This window comes from Panthera tigris, chromosome A2 (assembly GCF_018350195.1).
Source record: "Panthera tigris isolate Pti1 chromosome A2, P.tigris_Pti1_mat1.1, whole genome shotgun sequence".
NCBI lineage: Eukaryota > Metazoa > Chordata > Mammalia > Carnivora > Felidae > Panthera > Panthera tigris.
The window spans coordinates 4,059,852-4,076,571 of record NC_056661.1 but is presented as its reverse complement, the minus strand read 5'-3'; the positions used below and the strand labels follow the sequence as shown (position 1 = coordinate 4,076,571).

General features: G+C 60.2%; 1 long non-coding RNA gene across 2 annotated transcripts; it reads left to right on the top strand.

Moving 5' to 3' along the window:
• The first annotated feature begins 1,285 nt into the window (after window positions 1-1,285).
• LOC102955365 lies at window positions 1,286-7,312 on the top strand. Of its 2 annotated transcripts, XR_006214428.1 has the most exons (4): window positions 1,286-1,503; window positions 3,730-3,802; window positions 4,008-4,096; window positions 4,998-7,312. It is a non-coding gene; the product is annotated as an uncharacterized LOC102955365 (long non-coding RNA). The 2 variants fall into 2 exon arrangements; XR_006214429.1 differs by lacking the exon at window positions 3,730-3,802.
• Window positions 7,313-16,720: the final 9,408 nt, after the last annotated feature.

Below are 16,720 nucleotides of genomic sequence, written 5' to 3'. Positions count from 1 at the left end.
TATGACAGTGGGTAGGGGCAGGCAGCAATCAGGGAAGGCTTTTGGGAAGAGGGCGCTTGGATCAGTGGGACTGCAGAGGCCAGCTGGGCCTGAGAAAGGGATTGCAAGGTGGGGGTGGGGGGTGGGGGGGAGAGAACAAACAAGGAATTGGGGGTAGGCGATCCCCTGCTCACAGCCTCTTGTGGCTGATACTGGCCATAAGTCTTGACTCCCGTTTCTCCCCACTAGGCGCACATTGAACTAATAGTTGGTGACCGTGGGCAGGTGCCTCCTTAGTGGGAGCGTTGAACTCCTACTCATCTGCCAAAGCCCAAGCTCCAATGCCCACCCATCTGGGAAGCCATCCCCACCTCCTGGCCTTTCCCAGCCCGGGAGCTCCTACTTCTCAAGCCCTGAGTGCACAGGGCCGGGAGTGTCTGTGTCCTGCTCTGTGTCCCCACCTCCCCAACTGGGAGACCTCCGAGGGCAGGACCCTAGGTTGAGACTTCTCTGCTGCCCAGCGCTGCCCAGACCAGCCCAGACCCAGACTAGGTGCTTGTTGTATGTGTCTCGAAGGAAATAAGGGAATAAACGGGTAACAAGCGTAAACTCCAGTCACTTCCTTCCACTGCCCGCAGCCTTCCAGGGGTCCCATCTCCCTCCGAGTAAAAGCCCAAGTCTTCCTCCCCTCCCCCCTCGCCTGTCTGTTTAACCTCCCTCCCTCCTGCCCCCGCCCCGCCACCGCTCCAGCCAGAGGCCTCCGCCGCCCTGTTCCTCCGGCGGCGGCGGCCCGGTCGGGACCCTGCCCCGGGGCCTTTGCACTGGCCGCTCCCGCCTCCGCCCGCAGGAGGCCCCTTCCCGGGGCCGGCGCGCCCCCCTCGTCCTTCACGGCTCGGTCCAGACGCCGCCTCCTCTGAGACGCCTCCCTTGACCCTCGCCTCGGTCTAAGATGGCCCGCCAGGCTCCCCTCTCGCTCCCTTCCCTCCCCTCGGGCCGACGCCTCGCGTGTGCGTCCGGACTCATCCGCGTGACGCGCTCCTTTCGGGGCGCCCTTGGCGCGCAGGTGTCCGGGGCGCGTCCCCGCCGGAGCGAGGGGGCGGCGGCGAGGGGCCCCGGCCGGGCGCCGCCGCCGCCGCCGCCGCCGCCGCGTCCCGCCCTCCGGGGCCCCCGCCCGCTCGCCGGGCGTGCCTGGACGGGCGGGCGCGGGCGCGGGCGCGGGGGCGGGCGGGCGGCCGGGCCGGGGCCGGAGCGCCGGGCGGGCGCCATGGAGGGGCTGCGGCGGGGCCTGTCGCGCTGGAAGCGCTACCACATCAAGGTGCACCTGGCGGACGAGGCGCTGCTGCTGCCGCTCACGGTGCGGCCGCGCGACACGCTCAGCGACCTGCGCGCGCAGCTCGTGGGCCAGGGCGTGTGCTCCTGGAAGCGCACCTTCTACTACAACGCGCGGCGGCTGGACGACCACCAGACGGTGCGCGACGTGCGCCTGCAGGACGGCTCCGTGCTGCTGCTCGTCAGCGACCCCAGGTGGCGGGGCGGGGGGGTCCCGGGGCGGGGGGAGGCGGGAGGGCCGGGCGGGGGTTGGGGGGGGGGGGCTGCAAGGAGGCGGGAGGGCCGCGGGCTGGGGTCCCCGGTGGGGCGCGGGGGCCGGGGTCCCGGGGCCGGGAGGCGGGCGCAGGGCCCCTCCGGGGCCTGAGCGCCGGCGACTGTGGGAAGCAGCTGCCAGGAGGCGGGAGGCCGGCACGCAGGGGCCTGGCCCCCCTTCGCGACGCCTCTTCTCTGGCTCTGCCCCCTCCCTCTGACCTGCCCCGTCTTCCTCACCGTCCCTCCGCCCCAGTCTCCTTCCTCTCTCGGTGGCGCAGGCCCTGTGTGTTTCACTTCCGGTCACTCTTCCGGTCTCCGTCCCTCTGTCCGTGGCCGTCTCCGCCGCTTGTGCCTGTGTGACCCTCTCGTCTCTCTGCGTCTCTCTGCCTTCCGTGCCACCCCCCACAGTCCTGCCCACACGCTTCTTTGCCAGCACTCTGACCCGGCCATCCGAGTTTTCCAAAGGGGCGTCTCTGCCCAAGGAGGGGTCTGCGCAGGAGGGCATCTGGGACAGGCACGCACACGGAGAGGCCTGGGGCGGCTCCGGGAGACGGTGAAGGCTGCCGTGTGGCAAGAGGGACAAGGAGGTCGTAGACGTGGGCAGGGGTTGGTCCCAGGGCAGAGGCCGGCTTGCAAGTGTGGGCAGGGGATGGACTGAAGCCAGATGTGTAACCGTGGTTTACGGAGGTCACACTTGCCAGGTTTGGCCCTTAAGGTTTGATCTGCCAGCCTGGGGTGATGCTTTGAGAGCGGGAGCCTCAGAAGCCGGTCCTGGAGGCTCCAGGTTGCGGGGACAGCCGCCTTCCCCGGGTCCTCTGGAAGGAGGGTCTCAGGGGTGGGGTGATTCGAGAGTGGAGGGATGGGGGCTGTCATTTTACATGTTTATTTTATGTATTTTGAGGGGGTGGTGAGCGGCAGAGGGAGAGGGAGGGAGAGAATCTCTGGGCGGATAGCGTGGAGCCCAACGCAGGGTTTGAACTCATGAGCGGTGCGATCACGACCTGAGCCAAAATCAAGAGTCAGAGGGTTAACTGACTGGGCCACCCAGGTGCCCCGAGGATTGTTTTTTATTTTATTTTATTTTATTTTATTTTATTTTATTTTATTTTATTTTATTTTGTTATTTTATTTTATTTTATTTTATTTTATTTTGTTATTTTATGTTATTTTATTTTTTATTTTATTTTATTTTTTAAGTGTATTTATTTTTGAGACAGAGAGAGAGAGAAAGTGCAGGTGGGGGAGGGGCAGAGAGCGAGGGAAAGAGAGAATCCCAAGCAGGCTCCACACTCTCAGTGCAGAGCTCCGTGTGGGGCTCAAACCCACGAACTGTGAGACCATGACCTGAGCTGAAGTCTGGTGCCTAACCAACGGAGCCACCCAGGTGCCCCCTGTGGGTTGTCATTTTAAACAGGGTTGTAGGGACAGCTTCACTGAGGAGGTGACAGTTTGAGTAAAGTCTTGATGGAGGTGAGGGAGGGAATCAAGTGGATATGCAGGCAAAGGAAAGTTTGGGCAGAGGGCACAGTTCGTGCAAAGGCCCTGGGGCAGGACCAGGCTTGGTGTGTTGGAGGAACAGCGAGGAGGCCTATGTGACTGGAGCAGAGTGAGCGAGGGGGAGAGAGGGAGGAGGGGTGGCCATGAAGGGGTGGAGGCAGCTCATGGAGGACCTTGGGGGACCTCATGGAGGACTTGGGTTTTTACTGAAGGAGATGGGAACCCTGGAGGGCGGTGGGCAGAGGAAAGGAGGCTCTACTCAGACGCCCTCTGGTGTCCACTGCAGGGAGCACAGACTGGGGGGTGGGGGGGTTGAGGGCAGAAACCTGGGGACCAGGGCAGAGGTCCAGGTAATCGGTGGTGGAGACTGAACTACGAGAGAGCCAACTCACTGTTTTTCCAACACTCTAGGCAGGGTCCTGCCTCCGGGCCTTTGCACTGGCTGTTCCATCCGCCTGGAATGCTTTCCACCTGCCCTCCTCCCTTACTCAGCGCTTTCAGGCCTTAGTTCGGGTATCGTCACAGTTCAGTCTTCCCTGATGACCCGGTTTAAAATTGCATCCCGCTGACAGGGCCCACCCCCCACCCCTGCTCTGTCTCTCTCGCTAGCACTTTATCGGCAGCTGACTTCTTTAGGTTTCATCGGTTTTTTCACCTCCTCTCCTCCCCCAGGCTGTAAACTCGATGAACACTCTATTGTCCCTCCTGCTCTCTGCCGTGTTCCCAGTTCAGTGCCCGGCACATAGTAGGTCCTCAACAAATATTTGTTCAGGGGCTGCTTAGCACATCTTCCCGGAGCTCTGGCAGTGCCTGGAAGGGGGGGGGGAGGTGAGTCCTGGGCGGGTGCTTGAAGATGCGTTGGCGGGACGTTGAGCAGATCACGGCCGTGAGTGCCAAGATGAGGGCTGCATTTGGCCTGCCACATGTGTCTTCCTGTCCCCGTCTTTCAGGTAGTTGGCGGAGGTGGAGGCGTGACCAAGGGGACTGGAGGTGACGGCTGAGGGAGCAGGCTGGGGCAGGAGCCCCGACTTCACTCTGGGTAAGTCTCCAGTACTGTTTCTTTTTTTTTTAAAGATTGATTTCCTTTTTTATTTATTTAAGTTTACTTATTTATTTTGAGAGAGACAGCATGAGGGGCAGAGAAAGAGGGAGAGAGAGAATCCCAAGCAGGCTCCACGCTGTCAGCACGGAGCCGGACGCGGGGCTCGAACTCACAAAACCGCGAGATCATGACCTGAGCCAAACCAAGAGTCAGCCGCTTAACTGACCGAGCCGCCCAGGCGTCCAAAAGATTTTTTTTTTTTCTTAAGTAACCTCTACACCCCATGTGGGACTCAAACTCACAACTCTGAGATTAAGAGTCGCTGTACCGACTAAGCCGGCCAGATGCCTCTGTCCCTAATACAGAAAGGACACTGTAGAGTGTAGAGACCACAGATGTGGAAACTGAGGCCCAGAGAGAAGGGACTCACTTCTGTTGACTCTCACCCCACGGCACACCCTCATGATTTTTGCCCCCTGGGTAAGGACGTGGGCCTTACTCTCTCACTTACCGGTAGACCAACATCTGTTGCCCCTAGCTAGCAGGAATGATGTTGCCCCGACTTGCTGTGTGACCTCGGGCAAAGCACTCCTCGCTGGGCTTCTTAGGAGGCAAGAGTGGGATCGGGTCGAAGAGGGTCGGTTGAATTGCACTTTGCCTGCAATTCCTGAGACGGTCACCAGGGGGCTCCAAACAGCCAGGCTCCTGCCATCCCTGTGTCTCTGCCTCCTGGTAGGCACCGGGGCCAGCGGGAAGAAGGAGAGGGCTACGTGCGTCACCCGCCAAGTCGAGGATGTTAGGGAAAGGGAAGAAGGAAAACTGGCCAGACAGCTGGTGTTTCACCTTTCCACGGGCCTGGATTGAAATTGTTCTGTTCCTTCCTTGCTGCTGTTGCAAGTTCCGGGCTCCTGGGGGCGTGCGGTGACGTCCCGGCCTGACCAGCTGATGCCTGCTGCCCCAGACACACCTGATCACACCCAGGGGGAGGCCCAGTCCCTGACGCCCACCTGGGATGTTGCTGCTCCAGCCCAGGCAGCAGGGAGGAGCCTGTGTGACCCCGAGGCCATGGCTCCCCCCTGGGGGCCTCCAACGTGTGCAGCCAGAGGGTATGATCCGAAGAGACCCACAGAGGGGAGAGGCGAGGCGCGCGAGGACGTCATCCCTTCACCTTGGACGTTCTCTCGGCCACACCTTTGCCCAAGCTGTGCCCCCTGCCTGAAGCACCTTTCCTGCTCCTCTCGGCCACTCCAGCTCACCTGAGATTGCAGCCTCCTCCGGGACGTCTTCTCGGATTCCCTTCTCACCAGTCAGTGAGCACTTTGTCCTCCTTGGGGCCCACCCCAAGCCCCCTGTACTGCGAACGGCCTTTGCGTGGGGGCCCGAGGGTGCAGCCAGTGACTGGCGAAATCTCAAATGGCTACAGGTGGAGACTGGGGGGACCCCAGCCCTCTCACCCCCGCAACGGTGCCCACTCCCTCGGCGGTGTCCTCCTTCCCCTGAATCCCACTGCCTTGTCCCTTACACGGGGTCTCCCCGTTGGGTCTGAAGGGCTCTGGTTGAATGGGTGGGGTTGGGGGGTGCTGGGCCGCGTAGAGCCATGAGGCACAGGCGGTGATCACGGGGGCATTCCAGGCGACGTGGTGTGGGAACTCTGGGGACAGGACCCTCTGGGTAGAAGGCTGGGCCCCAGCTGGACAGGAAGGGAGGGGGCTCTTGGGGACCACCCAGCTCCACTCCTCGGCCCCCACTGCGTGCCCGAGTCGGTGCCCCATCCTCGGCCGGCCTCGACTTACTGGAGACGGACCACGCGTGGTGGTGGCTGGGATTATGGCCCGTTTTACAGAGGGGGTGTCCGAGGTCATCCTTCTCGGGGCGGCTGCCCCAGCAGCAGCCCCTGAACTGAGGGGTCCCAGCCCAGGCGGAGGTCCCTGATGGAGGAAGGGGAGGGTTTCCTGCTTCTTGACTGAAGGTGGGGGCGGCGGTGGTGGCAGGGAGGGGGGAGGGAGCGTTTCAGGCCGTTTTGACATTTAACAAACACTATGCAAATCACATGCAAATCACCCCCCATTTCTTAAGCCTCGACAGCTCAGGCGTGTTCTGAGACAGTAATGCTGGACCTGGCCGAGGCCGGTCGCCTGGAGGAGGGGTTCAAAGCCTCTCCCTTCCCCCTTCCTCCCTTCCTCCCCTCCCGTCTCCCGTCTCTCCCCCTCCTTCCCTTTCTTCCTGTTACCACTTTTCTTCCTTCCTCACTTGGTTTGTTGGATGCCTCCCAGTCCTGAGGCGAACGCAAAGAGCGACAAAAGCAGCTCCCCGCGTTCCCGTTTTCCAGATGGGGAAACGGAGCTGCAGGGAGGCACAAGCCTGGCCTGAGGTCCCAGAGCCACATGCAGAAAGCGGTGCCCCCACCGCATGTCGTCATGGACTAAAATGGACAGAGCCTGTGACCCAGGAAGGAGAGGGGACAGTGGCTGGAGCCCGCAGGACTCTGAGGAGGCTCCAGGCCTGGCAAGGCTGGCAGAGCTCCGTGAAATCATCCTACAGTGTGGTTTGCCCTTGAGTGGCCACCGCGACCTCTGATCTGGAGAAACCTGACACCGCCTGATTCTGCCCCGCAGGTCCTCCTTTCTCCTGCTACTCCGTCAGCATGGCCTTTGAATTCCGCCCCCCTCCAGCTGGCATGCCCTGCCTTCTCTGTTTGGCAAACTCCTAGTCATCCTGCAAAGCCCAGCTACAACGCCCCCTTGTTCATGCGGCCATTTCTGATCCTCCACGAAGAGTCTCCGTTTCCCTCTGGGCTTCTGTTACCCTAGGTCTCTCTCTGGTCCAGCCCTGACCCCTTGAGGCCTGTAGGGTCACTGCCCACTCAGGCGCAGTTCTGGCACCTGCCTGGGAATGACACGGCTCCAGACCTTTGCATGTGCACACTCTGTGCCCAGAATGCCCTTTCTGGTCTGTTCCACCTGGCACGCTCCTACACTCTCGAGGTCCTCGCACGAATGCCTCACCGCTGTGCGCGCTCTGCCGTGCTCCCAGTCGGCCTCCGGGTCCTGCAGCCTCCAATCCCACGGGGATGGGCTTCATGCATGGAACTAGGGGGTGTCTCCCTCCTCCCAGCCTGACAGATCCTGCCTGGGGCCCCGGGATCACATCGGCAGGTTGGGACCGGGCAGAGAAGGGCCCTCTTCGCGTGTGTATGAATAAAGATTACGTGAAAACAGGTCAAGCTCAAGTCCCCTAACTTGGTCTTGGGGCTTCTGCCCGGGGAGTGCCTGTCTCGGCCTCCCCTCCAGGACCCTGCAAGCTCTGCCCTCCCCAGGAACACCTTTTCCCTCGACTCCTATTCTGGCTGACCCCAACCAGGTCGCCCGGGTCACCCCTCTCTGGGCTGTGAAAAGAGGGGAGGCCTGGTCCCTCCCCCCACCCCCGCCCCCGGGGCCTCTCAGGCTCCTGGCTCCACCCCAGGAGCAAGTCTGGGCGGCAAGGAGTTTCGAGTGAGACTTGGCAGCCACCGCCTCCCGCGGGGGCCCAGCGCGTCCCGGGGAGGGGCCACCTCCCGCCCTGGCTGCCCGCTTGGTTTGTGCTCCCAGAGTTCCGGGCCGGGGAGGGGGTTCCGGGGCGGCGAGTAAATCCAGGCGGTTCCCAGAGGAGGCATCAGTCGCCCAGCCAGAAGCTGCCGGCGCCCAGACTCCCGGAGCTGGTTCTCTGCCCCACTCCCTCCGCGACGCCCAGCCAGGTCTTGGCATTTGCTGAGTCTGTTCCTTTGTTCACTGGGCACGTACTGAGCGTACTCCGTGTGCCTGGCCCGTGCTGGCTGCTAGAGAGATCAAGACAGACCCTGCTCCAGCTGCCACAGACGGCGGGACAGGTTGTTCACTGCACAAAAGCACCCAGCTGAGGGGTGAGAGGGCCCCAGGAAGGGGATACTTTTTTACAATTCACACAATGTCTCCTATTCAGGTGAGTGGTGGTCCTCATACACACACACACTTTCCATCCATCCATCCATCTCTGTGTCTCATTTCACTGCTTTTTTCTCTTTTTTTCTTTCTCTTTTTTTCTTTTCTTTTTCCATCTTTTTTCCTTTTTCTCTTTTCTCTTTCTTTTTCCCCCCACCGTGTGTCTTTATCTCTGCCTCCCTCCAAGATCTCTATCTGGGTCTCTCCCTTCGTCTCTATCTTTGTCTCCCTGCCTCTCTTTCTCCCCACATCTCTGGCTGCTTATCTCTCTCTGTCTCTCACACCCCCTATCAGAAAGGAACCTCTCTCATGCCCTGAGCATGACCTCGGGGGCGTTTTCCAAAGCTGCTGGGCTGGTGAATCGCAGTCACTGACTGAACACCTCCGATCGTCAGCACGCTGGGGACGGCGTGGTGGCCCAAACACCACCTGTTGGCTCTCATGAGACTGCAGGGCCAGCAGAAGACCCACGAAGCTACGGGGAGGAGTCCGCTCCTGGGATCCCAGAACCCCCCGCCTCTGGGCCAAGCCCACAGTCCTCCACTGAAAGGCTTTGGGGATCCTTGTCCTTCTCTGGGCCTGTTTCCCCACCTGCCCCGGGGAAGGAGTGCCTGGGCCAGGAGCTGCTCGCACGGTATCGGCTGTTTGTTGGCAGAGAAATCCTGACTCACCCCCACCCCCAACTGGGTTTGAAAGAATCCTCCAAGGGGGAAACAGTTGTAAGAAGAAACAAAACAATAGCAGACTCAGCTGCCCAGCCTACCATCTGACTCACCCGGCGTGGAAGCAGCCTTACTGCCAGCCCCCAAGAACGTGAGAGAAACTTGCCTGTCCCTTCCCCTGATGGCCCCTGGTACCCACTGCAGGCTGCTGGCCTCACCCTGAGGGCTCCAGGCCTGGCTCTACAGGGCTCCCGACTTGGCACTGACCTCACCCCTGTGCTCCGACCTCCAGACCCACTCAGCCTCTTGCTGTTGCTGGGTCCCACATGGGAGAAACTCTTCCTAGCCACAGGGCCTTTGCATGTGCTGTTCCTGTGTACGCAGCCCCCTCTCACCGCCTTCCATCTTCCGACTTGCAGGCTCAATGTCACTTCCCTGAGGAGGCCCTAAACAAGTCACGTCCCCCCAGTTTCGCATTCTCACGCCATCCTGTTTCTTTCCTTTGTCGCATTAATTATTTACATTATTACTTATGCAGTATGTATTTTTCCCACGAGCCTGTGACACTGCAAAGGCTGGGATGGGGTCTCATCTGGTCACTGCTGGATCGCACAACATTCAGTTAGGGAGTGGGGAGCCGGGAACACCCTCCCTTCCCAGGCTCAGTGAGGGACCCCTGCCGTCAGCACTGTGTCCGGCTCCAGCTGGCCAAGGGGCACAGAGGCTTGGGATTAGGATTCCATGCGCTCTGGCTCCTGCCACTGTGATAAATGGGAACAATTCGGAATTAATTATTGACCGCCCCGCTGAGCTGGCCCGATGTGGACAGAGTGTGTGCCCTCGCCATCATGCCTGCCCAACATTTCTCAGGAGTTTCTAAGAGGTTGAGAGGCAGCTGGCTGGGGGGAGAGGCCCGGAAGACACCGGAGCCAGATGGAGCTGGGTGCCAAGCCTGGCTCTGCGGGGCTGTTTCGGGCAACCCGCTTTCCCTCTCTGAACCTCAGTTTGCTTAGGATTCGTTGCAGGAATCACCTTAACAGCGCGGAGCACGCAGTGGTTCTACAATAGATGCTGCAGAATCTGTGAGTTGACTCTGGAGGCCTAATTCTTCCCCCTGGCCCTGGCCGAATAAACCGGAGGCAGGGTGGGAGGCAGAATCCTTACCCACAGGTGGCTCTGCCCCCCCTTAGATGGTGAGCCATGGCAGATGGCAAACATAGATCTGGGTTGTAAGAACTGATCCAAGGCAACGACCACAAAGGAGCAACTGTCTGAGTTACTGCTTCCTTTTCCTTTAGATTCCAGATTGCCCCACCCCACTGCAAGGACACAGCGTCCCCTGGTGGGCAGTGAGTGAAAAGGCCGCTGCATTAGAATTTAAATGCCTAGTAGAAAGGCATTTAAATGGTAGAAAGATCATGGAAGCCACGGATGTACTTTAGAACTTTGCGGTAGGGGCGCCTGGGTGGCTCAGTCGGTTGAGGGTCCGGCTGCGGCTCGGGTCATGATCTCACGGTTCAGGGTTCGAGCCCCGCGTCGGGCTCTGTGGTGACAGCTTGGAGCCTGCTTGGGATTCTGTGTCTCCCTCTCTCTCTGCCCCTCTCCCGCTCATGCTTTCTCTCTGTCGTCTCTCAAAAATCAATAAACCAAAACAAATGTTTTTAAACTTTCCGGTAGCCACAAGAGGAAAAAAAAAAAGTGAAAAGAAACAGGCGAAATGAATCTTGATATCTTTTTTTAAAAAAATTTTTATTGTTTATTTACTTTTGAGAGGGGGGAGGGGCAGAGAGAGAGGGAGACACAGAATCGGAAGCGGGCTCCAGGCCCCGAGCTGTCAGCACAGAGCCCCACGCGGGGCTCGAACTCACAGACTGCGAGATCATGACCTAAGCCCAAGTCGGACGCTTAACTGACTGAGCCACCCGGGGGGCCCCAATTTTGACATGTTTTCGTTAACTCAATACAGCCAAAACGTCAGTTTAACATGCAATCGATATAAACAATTGTTAATGAGCTATCTTAACATTCTTTTCCCACCAAGTCTTCAGCACCTGATATGTGTTTTGTGCTTGGAGAACATGTCGATCTGCACTAGTCACATTTGAAAGGCCAGTGGCTCCCACACTGGACAGTATGGGATCAGGGTGTACGGTTCCATCGCCCGCGTGGACCAGCGCGGTCCCCTCTGCTCGGGTTCCCTCCTCCCCCACCCGTACACGGTGGGGTCCTCTTCCCGGAAGCAGCCACTAGAGGGCGGCCGTAAGCACCCGAGTCAGGTCCCCGACCTCCTTTGATCTCATTGCCCTTGGAGGTAGGTCCTGCGGGGGCCCCGGGGGCCACAGGATTTGGGCTTTTATCCTAAAGAAGGTGGGAGCCCCGGAAGGCTGTCGAGGGTTCAAATCCCGCCTCTGCGTTCTTTTAGCCAAGTAACCCGAGGCCCGTGACTTGCCCTTCTGGGCCTGTTTCCCAGCTATAAAATCAGTCCAGGGGCCCCTGGGTGGCTCAGTTGGTTAAGTGGCCGACTTCAGCTCGGGTCGTGATCTCGCGGTCCGTGAGTTCGAGCCCCGCGTCGGGCTCTGTGCTGACGGCTCAGAGCCTGGAGCCTGTTTCAGATTCTGTGTCTCCCTCTCTCTCTGCTCCTCCCCCGCTCATGCTCTGTCTCTCTCTCCTTCAAAAATAAAAAAAAAATAAAAACATTTAAAAATAAATAAATAAAGATTTAAAAAAAAACAGTTTAAAAAAAAATAAAAAATAAATCAGTCCAGTAATAGACCATCCGTCCTCTGACAGCTTCTGGCCTCAGGATGCTTACTTAGGAGCTCCAGCCTCCCCGCAGCTATCAGGACCCGGGTAAGGTGAGGCCAGGGAGGCACCACGGACTCTCCACACAAGTTAAGAGGTGACGGCCGAAGTCAGCCGTCTGGATAAGTACTATTTTGATAGCACATTTAAAAAGCACAACGAAGAGATAAAAAGTAAAAACTACTCACAATGAATGCAAAAACATCTACAATGAACAAAGTATCAAAGTGCTAAGTATAGACATCCTCCACCCTGCCTCGCTTGCCTCGCCCTATTCCGGGTTCTGCTGCACCTGGGAGGCCCTTCCTCTGCACAGCCTCCCCTCCTCGCACAGCCTCCCCTCCTCGCACAGCCTCCCCTCCCCGCCGTAAAGGCTTCTGATTGAACCTTCATTCTCCATGATTAAGCCCAGGGATCTGGGGGCCCAGCAGCACCGCAGGAGGGAGGCCCTGGCGGGGGCAGGCCAGGCTGGGCCTCCCTGGGGGAGAGGGGAGACCGGGAGGGAGGCCGCTGAGTGGCTGGAGCGGAAGCCGGAACTTAATGAGCCCCTCAGGATTAATTACGGGGCCCGGGAGCAGGCCGAGAAATCTATTACCCGAGCCTTTCCCAGACTCCGGGCTTCTCCTTCGCTCCATCATTTCCCGCCCCCCCCCCCAACCTCCTCCCCATTCTTTTCCAACAAAATATATTTATTTTTAAAATGCACCTTTATATCCTACTGTGGAAACCCAGATATATATATATTTGAGCGGAGTAGATGGTGTCCATAAATTTGGGAGGATATACATTGAAATGAATATATAACTGTTAAAAAATGATCTGCGTGGTCCTGGTTGGAACCGTAGTAACAGCAGCCGCCCTGTGAGTACTTGAGTATGCGCTGAGTGTTTACACAGTTGGCTCAGCTCTTCTTGTCCTAACGGTAGCTCTGGGGGTGCCAGCTCTCATGACCCCCCACTCTGCAAGTGCTTCTCGGACTCTAGGATCTACGTTCCTGAGCCCGGCTGTCTGCATCAGGGTGGGTTCTGACTTGAGATCTTGTCCTGCAAAGCCCCACCAGGCTGCTCTGTCCAGAGGGAGCCACTCTGGGTTCCAGCTGAGACCAGAATTTGTGACTTTTTTTTTTTCTCTTTCTGCCTCCAAGCATTCGCCTCGGCCGTTCCCTCCACAAGGAATGCCTTTCCTTCTGGCGTGTGCATCGTCCTCGGTCTTCAAGACTCCGGGCGCAAGTCTGCCTGCAGGAGGCTTTCTTTGTGAACCCCACACTGAGGCTTCACCCACCCCACCGTGGGCACCCTGTCTTCCGCCCAGCCTGACCCCTCGGGCGGGTAGGATATCAGTAGTGGCGGAGGGGGGCACTCGTGGCTCTTGGAGTCTGTGGGGAGAGGGGCCCCCCGCTTGTCCTTCATCTCCCTCCTTTAAGCACCGTTATCTTACAGGGGAGGACACCGAGGCCGGGGGAGAACCGACGACCTAAGTCACACACCAGGGGGGTGGGGGGCGGGGCACAAGGCCTGGTGACTCAACTCTGACGCTGGTGACAGGAGTCGCCTCCTGGGTCCACGGCCCCTCCCCCGTTGTGCAGATGGGGAAACTGAGGCGCTGAGAGGCAAACCGGCCTTGCTGAGGTCACGCGGCCGGTCCTCAGGGTGGAGATGGGGACAGTGCCATTGTCCCAGGGGGAGTGGATCTGGAAGGGCGAGGTTACAAGGGCAGCAATAGTGTTATGGGAGGAGGAGCAAGGGGGGGGGCAAGGAGGGGGGAGGAGGGGGGAGGAGGATGGGACCCACGGGGACACCGAGGCTCCGCCCCCTTCCCTGTCTCTTCTCCACCTCCCTCTCTGGGCCTGTTGCTGGTCAGCTGGCTGCCGGGGTGGGGTTGGGGGGGGAATCTCACCATTTCCTTGGGGCAAGGGAATTAAACGGTGCCAAGTGGGGCAAGGTGACCCCGGAGGGACAGCCGGCCAACCCCCCAGGCTTTCTCTGGCCACCAAAGGTCCAAAATGCAGGTGGGAAGGCTTAGGTCCTCCTGTCTCTCTCTCTCTCTCTCTCTCTCTCTCACCCCCGCCCCTCGATCTCATAACACCCCCAGACCCCTGGCCTCATGTTTGATTTATTTCACGGCTAATTAGAGCCAGGCTGGGGGAGGGGCATGGTGACCTTGGCTTCCCCCCACCCCCGCCCCCCGCCCTTCCTGCCGTTGGGGAGACCGGGGAACGGTGGGGGCAAATTCAAGGGGCTCTGTGTCCCCCTCTGCACCCCCAGCCTCCCAGCACCTCCTCCCAGGGAGCATGCTCCTCATGGCTCGGGAAACTGTAGGGGGCGGGGTGGGGGGGTGGGGGGAGGGGTGGCAGGGGGGACAGGCAGGATGGGGGCGAAGAGGTGGGATTTCCAGCTCAGGCCAACTGCACCCCAGGGTCAGGATGCTCCTTCTGTCCCGCCCTCCCGTCCACCAATCGGGATTGATAAAAATACCTGGGGGGGGGGGAGGGGTGCAGGTGGGTCCACCAAGGCCCCAGGTCCCAGGGCACCAGGCTGAATATTCAACAAGAGTGAGTAATCAGCAGCGCTCCGGGTCACATGAGATCCCGCCGGTGAGTGTGGCACGTGGCTCTCTGAAAATGTTAGCCACGGTGACGGCCACGGTCCTGGAGGACTTACCGCGGGCCAGGCGGGGGACTGAGCAACCTTGGCGCTTATCACCAGGCCAGGATCAGAGGCGCCAACAGGGCCGGTGAGCGAGATAAACACTATTTGAAGTCATAGTCTCAAGAGTTCAAACCAATGCAAAACAAAGGCCACGTGGAGCAAAATCGCCAATGTTCTTTTTTTTAATGTGTATTTATTTTTGAGAGAGAGACAGAAAGAGAGAGAGAGAGAGAGAGAGAGAGAGAGAGCATGAACGGGGGAGGGGCAGAGAGAGAGGGAGCCACAGCATCCGAAGCAGGCCTCAGGCTCGGAGCTGTCAGCACAGAGCGGGACGCAGGGCTCGAACTCGTGAACCGTGAGATCATGACCTGAGCTGAAGTCGGACGCTTCACCGACTGAGTCACCCAGGCGCCCCCGGGAGCTATCCAATGTTATAGACCACTCTGACGGCCTGCTGGCCTCCCCACCTCTTGGCCCGGGTGGGACTTTGTTCTTCCCTCCCCGCTGGCTCCCACTGTGGGAAACAAGGGTGGGCATCCCCGTGACATCAGTCCTGCACAATAGCTCTCTCTCTCTCTCTCTCTCTCTCTCCCCCCCATCCCCCGGAGGGGAAAGACCCCAGCTTCAGGCATCAGCATCGGGCAACTTGCGGCTGGGGGCCCAGCCTCGATGCCCCCATTTGTCCCCCGTAGGAGCAAAGCCTCTCTCTCACTTCTGTTTCCCATAAGCAAGGTGGGTGGTAGAGACCAGGTCCCCCCCGCCCCCCCCCCGGCTCCCCCCCCCCAGAGACCACCACCATTCACGAGGCCCTCCTCCGCGGACAAACACAAACCCCCCAAATTCCGGTTCAGATACACGCTGTAGGCCAATCATGGATCAGTGCTCAGCTTCCGCAACCAGCCGTCCTGGGTTCAAGTCCTAGGTCGACCTCGAGCAAGCCGTGTGACTCGAGGCCGACCGTTTACCCTCCTCGGCCAAATGCCGCTGGATGAAGCGAGTGCAAACGCGCGCACGGGGCAAGCTGAGGCCGCCGCCCGGGTCCCCGCCGTCGTGCGGGGCGGGGCGGGCCGGGCGCAGAGCCGAGCGGCCGAGGCTCGGAGCGGGGGGAGGGGGGGTGGGGGTGGGGGACGAGCGGGAGGCCGCGCGGCCCGGATCCGCGCTCGGCGGCGGCGCCGAGCGTTTCCATGGCAGCCTGGCGGGAGCCGGCCGGAGCGATTAGGCGTCCCGCGTCGCTGCTGCTAAAAATAGCCCGCGCCGCACCGGGCTCATTAGCCGCTGGGCTTTTGGCCGCCAGGTACCCCCTCCCGGCCCCGCTTCCCGCTGGCGCCCGGGCGCAGGAGGATGCGGCGGGGACGCGCGGCCCCGGGGCCCGGCCCTGCTCCCCGAGATCGTCCCCAGAGGCAGCTCTGATCTCCCTGCGGCGCTGCCCTGAATCCTTCCTTGGCTCCCCATCGCCCTCGGCTCCCCTGACCGCCCTGACTCCCTCTGGATGCCTCTCAGGGGCTCGCAGCCGCCGCAGCCGCCGCTGCTCGTGCCCGCCCTTCCCTCCGCGTGGGCCCCCCTGCCTTCTCCCCCTCCGCCTGTCCTGCCTCAGCGGATGCACCGCCTCCTCCGGGAAGCCCGAGTCCCGCCCAGCCCAGCTCGGCCCTCTTCTGGGCGCCTCGTCTCGCTAACCTGCGAGCTCTTGGAGGGAGGGGAGAGCGCGCTCTAGCCCCGGTGGCGGGAGAAGGACACGGCACACAGCCCGCGTTCAGGCTTCGTGGAAAGAGCCAGGGAATGAAACGATCCATGTGGGATGCGGGGATGTCCTGGGGGAGGAGGGGTGGCCGCTCCGACTGTGCGTCCCCACAGCCCTCCGTGGGCCAGGCTCAGCCATCTGCTTCCTTTGCAGAGGGTGGCCCGGCTGCGTGACCCGGCCGAGGCCACTCGCGCTCTCTGGGCTGCTTTTGGGGAAGCAGTGGGCAGGATTTCCGGAGCCGGGAAGGGCAGTTCCGCGGCCGGCCACGTGGTGGCCCGTTTGGCACGCTACAGCTTGGTGGCAGCAAGGCTGGGCCGCGCACAGGGGACTTCCGGGGAGATCGGGAGGCGGAGATGGGGCGCTGGGCAGTTTGCAGCAGAGGAGGGTTAGCGGGAAAGGGAGGAAGTCCGGGGCCTGCAATATGGGCGGTGACGGTGCGCAAGACTTTTGATTATCGGAGACCTGTTGTTGCCATGATTCCATGACCCCGTCTGTGAAACCCTTAAGACCGTGGCTTCAGTGAAAGAGAAGCTCACCGTTCCCGTCCTCACTGTCCCGGCATCATCACCAGGGACCAGACTTCTTTTACCTTGTTCCTCTAGCCCCTCAGCTGAACTCCCATCTGTGGACCATAGTGGCTGCTCCAGCTCCTGCCATCACAAATACCTCCCAGCCAAGAGGGTGGAGGCGGGAGGGGAGAAGGGTTGGAGGAGGGCCTGTGCGTCCGTGCTGAGGTTACAACCTGGAAGTTACATGCGTGATTTATGCTCATATCCTGTCGTCCACTCTGTAGCCAAATGGTCACGCTGAGCTGC